We start from the raw sequence: 7,193 nt of genomic DNA on the forward strand, positions 1-7,193 counted from the left end.
GAGAGAGAGAGAGGACATTGCTGGAGTCGCCAGGCATGTTAATATTGAATTTCAGGATAAGCCAGCAAACAAGAAAAGCGAGAATTTAAAAAAATTATGGGGGTGGGGGGTGACATTGTTCATTAAGCCTTTATTAATACATTTCATTAAAGCAATCTCTTGTACATCTTTATCTAATAAAACATTTAACAGAACATTGATTCCCCTTCTATGGGAGGTTGCCACATTATAACAAGACCTGGGAGTGAGATTCAGTAGACAGGAGGAGCTCAGGTGTGACAGTACACGGCATAGAGAGCAGCAGGTGACATAACTATGAGGATGGTGACTTGGAGACAGTTCTTGCTCCTGTTCTGCTGCCTTGTCTGCATTGCTGGGGTGAGTACAATAGATCATTAGGAGACTTTAATGAGGGATCTGTCCAAAGACTTTGTATTGTAGGCATATAGGTGGGCCAGGCATGATTGAACATTAAATTGGGTGTTCATTAGAAGGGAGGGGCTTCAGATCGACCCTTGTATTAGGGTGATCACATCAAAAGCGACCATTTCATAATTCAGAAAGATCACAATTAAAATGTTTTCTTTTTATTTGTAATGAAGTATGCATTCTGCTGTTCTGACTGGTGTCAAATGATTGCTATGTATATTCCAAAGTTTCTCTAATCAATGCACCACAAAATGTCTAAAAATTTGCAACGATTTTGGCTATGGACCTTTACCAAAATAATTTGCAACTGTTTAATACAATTGAACCATTAAAAAATATATATAACTGACATTTTTTTTAAAGTGTAATTTTCTTTTTAACATTTCTGTCAGTGTCAGAGAGAGAGAGAGAGAGAGGAAGAGAGAGAGAGAGAGAGAGAGAATTGGTGCTGACAATACATTTTTGTTAATAGTTTGGGTACTTGAATGTATTTTTTAAGATTCAACTCCTGAGTTTAATGTCATTTTAAAGATGCACAAATGATTGTGGCAAAGGACCATGGCCGAAAAGCAAAAGTAAAGTATTCAGACGAATAGTGATCATGCACGTAAAGATTTGTGATTGAGCTATTAAGCAATGTATCATTGATTTAAGTATTGAATAATGCAACACACACAGAGGTCTACTGATAAAAAAAAAATGGTATAGCTTATTTGTGCAGTGGAACCACATGTACATTCATTCTGGATGACTTAACCAGCTGCTATGAGCATGGGGCAAAAAACAAATATACTGTATATATGAATGGAGGAAATATCACATTATATTATATCACACTAGATAGAGCTGAGAAACATAGGAAATAAATTAGTAGGTAAGGAGATACAATGTTATAATTCTAGAGAGCATATAAGTGTAACTATTGATAATATGCGGATAGCAATGGTTAGATTTATATGCTTATTCCCTCCATTGGTCTCATAAATTGTGACATTGTATCTCATCATTGTATCGCAAACCTCTGAAAATAATAAGCCACCAGCACACCAATAATCTTCGATCACACTGTATATCTTTATTGACGTTAGAACAGCATGATATCACAAAGAACACAACGATTCGGGGCTGCACAGGGTCCCTTCATCAGGCGACCAGTGGTTACATTTATTTCCCTCATTTCCTCCATCTGCCTTTTGAATTGTAACATTGTATTTCCTTATTGTATTGCGATGCACTAAAAACAGGAAAATTATATTTCATACTTACCGTAATTTTCCTTTCCTGTCCAGCTCCATGGCAGCACACGAATGGGTTAATCCCTCCCTCCTCCCCTAATCAGGATTGTAACTCATAAAAGCTGAAAGAGTCCCCTGGCTTGCTGTTCCGTAACTCGACTACTATATGGGTGGGCCTTGTGCTGCCATGGAGCTGGACAGGAAAGGAAAATTACGGTAAGTATGAAATAAAATTTTCCTGTCAGCTCCATGGCAGCACACGAATGGGAATTAACTAGCCAAAAACAGGGGTGGGTATGCTTGAAAATTTTTAAATCACAACTCATGGTAGAAGAAATAACCCTACGGCCGAATTCAACTTTAGTTAAGGCAGCTGGATCTACACAGTAGTGTGTCATGAACGTGTGCGGAGAAGACCATGAAAGTAAAGTATTCAGACGAATAGTGATCATGCACGTAAAGATTTGTGATTGAGCTATTAAGCAATGTATCATTGATTTAAGTATTGAATAATGCAACACACACAGAGGTCTACTGATAAAAAAAAAATGGTATAGCTTATTTGTGCAGTGGAACCACATGTACATTCATTCTGGATGACTTAACCAGCTGCTATGAGCATGGGGCAAAAAACAAATATACTGTATATATGAATGGAGGAAATATCACATTATATTATATCACACTAGATAGAGCTGAGAAACATAGGAAATAAATTAGTAGGTAAGGAGATACAATGTTATAATTCTAGAGAGCATATAAGTGTAACTATTGATAATATGCGGATAGCAATGGTTAGATTTATATGCTTATTCCCTCCATTGGTCTCATAAATTGTGACATTGTATCTCATCATTGTATCGCAAACCTCTGAAAATAATAAGCCACCAGCACACCAATAATCTTCGATCACACTGTATATCTTTATTGACGTTAGAACAGCATGATATCACAAAGAACCCAACGATTCGGGGCTGCACAGGGTCCCTTCATCAGGCGACCAGTGGTTACATTTATTTCCCTCATTTCCTCCATCTGCCTTTTGAATTGTAACATTGTATTTCCTTATTGTACTGAGATGCACTAAAAACAGGAAAATTATATTTCATACTTACCGTAATTTTCCTTTCCTGTCCAGCTCCATGGCAGCACACGAATGGGTTAATCCCTCCCTCCTCCCCTAATCAGGATTGTAACTCATAAAAGCTGAAAGAGTCCCCTGGCTTGCTGTTCCGTAACTCGACTACTATATGGGTGGGCCTTGTGCTGCCATGGAGCTGGACAGGAAAGGAAAATTACGGTAAGTATGAAATAAAATTTTCCTGTCAGCTCCATGGCAGCACACGAATGGGAATTAACTAGCCAAAAACAGGGGTGGGTATGCTTGAAAATTTTTAAATCACAACTCATGGTAGAAGAAATAACCCTACGGCCGAATTCAACTTTAGTTAAGGCAGCTGGATCTACACAGTAGTGTGTCATGAACGTGTGCGGAGAAGACCATGATGTGGCCAGACTCCTAGTGGAAATGAGCAAACACCCCACTTGGGACAGTCATGTGCTCGGCTTCATATGCCAACGACATCGCTGTCCCTATCAAGGATGCTATAAGCCTACTGGATTCTGTAGCATCCTTCCTGGCACCTGCTGTAACGATAGAGGTGACCCGTAGACCTGAGCTCTTCCGTGGCCAAAATATACGCCTTTAGCGTATTACCTACGTCCAAGCGGCTAATCTGGCCCCCATCATCCGACTTGAAGGTTGGTAAAAAGGAGCCGCAAACACCGGCTCCACCCAGGTTATGGCAGCACAGGCTCTTGTCACTGAAAATACATGGAAATACACAAGAAAGAATACCGAATAACAGCAGAATAGGCCTGCAATGAAGCAACAACTCCATAATTACATTTTAAACATTACCAACGTTGGGGAACCACAGGTGACAGCAAAATACTCACCCAGAAAGCACCCAAGAGTTAGGGCACAAGATGAAGCTGACAGAGTTAGCAAACACCTTTCTGTAAGATCCAGTTAAAAGATTTAGTAGCAGAGCTACAAGTGAAAGCAGCCTGCACTCAGCAAGCACCTGCGGTGTTAAAGCACGTGAAAGCAAGCTAATGGGTGTTTCAGGTAAATACCTGCAAGAGTCAGCTTAGGCATGAGCAGCACCACACAATCACATATGTAAAAGGTAGCCATACAACTTACAACCATTGTAAAACTTTTGTTGTGCAGACGTCACACCTTCATACAATTTCCTTACAACAAACCCATCATGCACAGACCAATGCAGTTCACAAATAACGCTTTGTCAGCATCACCACCTAGCTGATTTATATTGATCAAAACGACAAACTTTCGTTTGAGCATGTGCAGTTTGCATCTAGAGATTTTCATTGTACAACCACGCCATTAACCTGTCAACAGACAAACGTTTTCTGCTGAAAGACAAAAAATCTCCAGATAATTGTAAGGTGTATGGGCTCCTTTAGGCGCCCAGACCAAGTATGAATATCTCCTCCACCCATAATGAGCAACAGCAGTGTACTTACACCTTGTTCGCCAGGCCCTGAGGATCACCAGCGGGGCTCCCATGGACCTGCACCATTTAGGAAAGGGCTTTTAGGCACCGTGCTCGGATCCTGACATATAGGAGGAAAAAAAAGGAACGGCAAGCCAGGGGACACTTTCAGCTTTTATGAGTTACGATCCTGATTAGGGGAGGAGGGAGGGATTAACCCATTCGTGTGCTGCCATGGAGCTGACAGGAAAACGATACTTGCACAATACGATCGATCAGTCATAAATACTAAAACAAATGATTATCCGCGCTATAGCGTTCTACCCCAAACTCCTCAATAACACCCTATTGACAGCTGCAGAGATAGAGAGAAGCTATATAAAACTTCTCCCACAATATATTAAACAAAAGACACTGCGCTATCTCTAATCAATTATTACTATAAACCTCTAAGTGCATACACTGAGTGGCCAGATTATTATGACCACCTGACGTTTGTAGGCAAATTAGCTATAATTAGCTATAATTAGGCGCTGAAGTTGCTAGAGGGCCAGACCATTATAAATAGGGAAGCAGGTTGGTTACCACGACAGTAGAAGTGATTTGTTTCTGAAGATTCGGGTAAACAGCGTGATTTAACAGCCTTTGAACGTGGGATGATTGTTGGCGCTCAGAGCCATGGAGCGAGTATCAGCAAAACAGCAGAATTCGTTAAATGTTCAAGAGCAGCTGTTGTTAAAGTGTCTAAAGACCGGACTGTCAGCCGAAAATCTGGGTCTGAACGTGCGAATTGTGGCCGTCAGCGACTAGTCAATGTTAGGGCAGAACGGAGAGTGGCAAGACTGGTACAAGACAACAGAAGGGCAACAGCGCCGTGTCAGATTCCTCGCATCACCTTTCATCATCTCGTGGAGTCACCAGGCGGCCCAACGGAGTACTGATGGGGTGGTCATAATAATCTGGCCACTCAGTGTATACTTAGTGACAATTAATATATACAAAATGTTCACTCCAACTTATATATAGTCCATATCAGTCATAAATATGAATGATCAACTAAAACTGAACAGTCAATCGATCTGTATTGCAATTGGTTCTCCGACCCACATGCAGAAATGATTAGAAGTGATCAGTAAAATTCTATCATGGCTGAAATGCTTTGCAAAAAATATCATATCAGTATGTCTGAGACTGCCGCGATTCTCCTGTGTCTGGCAATGTACACATTGTTTCTGTGGGAATTTTCCAGCAGAGAACAGACATATCAGAAGGAGTGATTGTTTTGAAGCATTAGACCATATACTTTAGGTCATAAGTCCTTTTAGATTATGTCCCAAAGACCGGAAAGTTAGCTTTGTGAAAATGCACTCAATTTTGTGCTCTTTGTTTCTTTTGGGTCTTGTTCACACCTAGGCGTATTGCATATGCGCGTCTGTTGCGCGGTTTTTTTACCGCGATTCGCGCGTTTCCGAAGGCTACTTGGCTGTATCACAATGGAAATGCGCAACAAAACGGCCCAAAGTAGTACCTGTACCTTTTCAGGCGTGGGCCGTTTTGTAGCGCGTTAGGGACGGTCAGAAATACGCCAAGGTGGGAACGAGACCATTGAATACAATGGGATTTATATTTTTGAGCGTTTTGTAGAGCGTTCGTCGAACGCACTACAAAACGTTCAGGTGTGAACGAGGGCTAAAGTGAATTATGACTTGCGCTTTCCTGTGTTTTTGTGTGATTTATTTACTGTCAGTCATTTTGGTGTCATCCCTCCAATGGTGGCACCCCCCTTGTGACACCACTGGCCGAGTGTACAGCTTACTTATGCTCATGGAAGGTTTATTTCTTGAGTGCGGCTCCCCTTTTTACACTTGGCTTTAGTGCCTGTCAGGCTTGGAGCCGTCACCCGACAAGCAGACAAGATCCTCGGACTGTGGAAGTGGATGTGAGCGGTATATCAGTTTTGTATGATGGCATGCAAAACATGTGTGTTTAACCCCTTCACAACTGGAGACCTACGTCTCCATCACGAAGTGCCCAAATGACTGCTCACGTACAGCTATTCAGGGTTTTGAAAAGCTGGTAATCATTGAGAATCAGCGGTTACCGTTCATTAATGGATGCCTCAGTATTGAAGCATCCATTAATTAAATAGTTAAAGGAGAACTATGAGGTGAGTGATTATCACTCATCCTCATAGTTCGACCCCACCTGTGACAATGAAACTGTCACAGGTCGGCTCAATAGATCGGGAAGTGAGCGAACACATACCGTCGCTCGCTCACTTATCAATCCTGTCCCCGCAGAGAGCGGTGGCTGTCACTCACGGCTCCCTGCAGGGATCCCCCCCACTCCCCGCTCCGCACTGACTGGAGGAACGAACAGGGGACGGGTACAGCTGGCTCTGCCGCTGGATAGGCAGAGCCAGCTGTCAATCATGCAACTGGGTGGATCTCGACATTAATGTCGGGATCTGTCCCAGCTGCAGCGATCTCAATATACCGCGAGCTGTAGCTTACGGTATACTGAGCTTTGGGTGACGGGAGGACGCTAGTTTGTGTCCTCCCGTGACCCTGAGGAGAACTATGGGGAAAAGCACTGACCCCATAGTTCTCCTTTAAGCTTTTGTAAAAGCTTTTTTCTTTCATCAATGAAAGAAAGAAGCTTTTACAAATACGGTGATCTGGCATTTGACAGGTGAAATAGCAGAAGCAGATCATTACTATATTTCACTTTTGACATCTCTATAGACATTGGGCAAGTCCCTTTTATTACATTCTTCGGCCAGCAATAAGAAAAACAATGTATTTATTATGCTGAAATGTATCAATAAATTTCACGCTGACAGGATCAGTGTCACTAAGAATATTATTGGCTGTTCCTAAGTTTGGAGCAGCCTAATAATGACCAAAAAAAATCCCAACAAATTAATGAAATTAGCAAGCAGTCATAGTGACTGCTTAATATAATAGACATAAAAAAAATTTGTAAAGTGTAAAAAAAAATTAATTAA

This window comes from Nanorana parkeri, unplaced genomic scaffold (assembly GCF_000935625.1).
Source record: "Nanorana parkeri isolate BGI_ZX_2015 unplaced genomic scaffold, ASM93562v1 scaffold14, whole genome shotgun sequence".
Lineage (NCBI taxonomy): Eukaryota > Metazoa > Chordata > Amphibia > Anura > Dicroglossidae > Nanorana > Nanorana parkeri.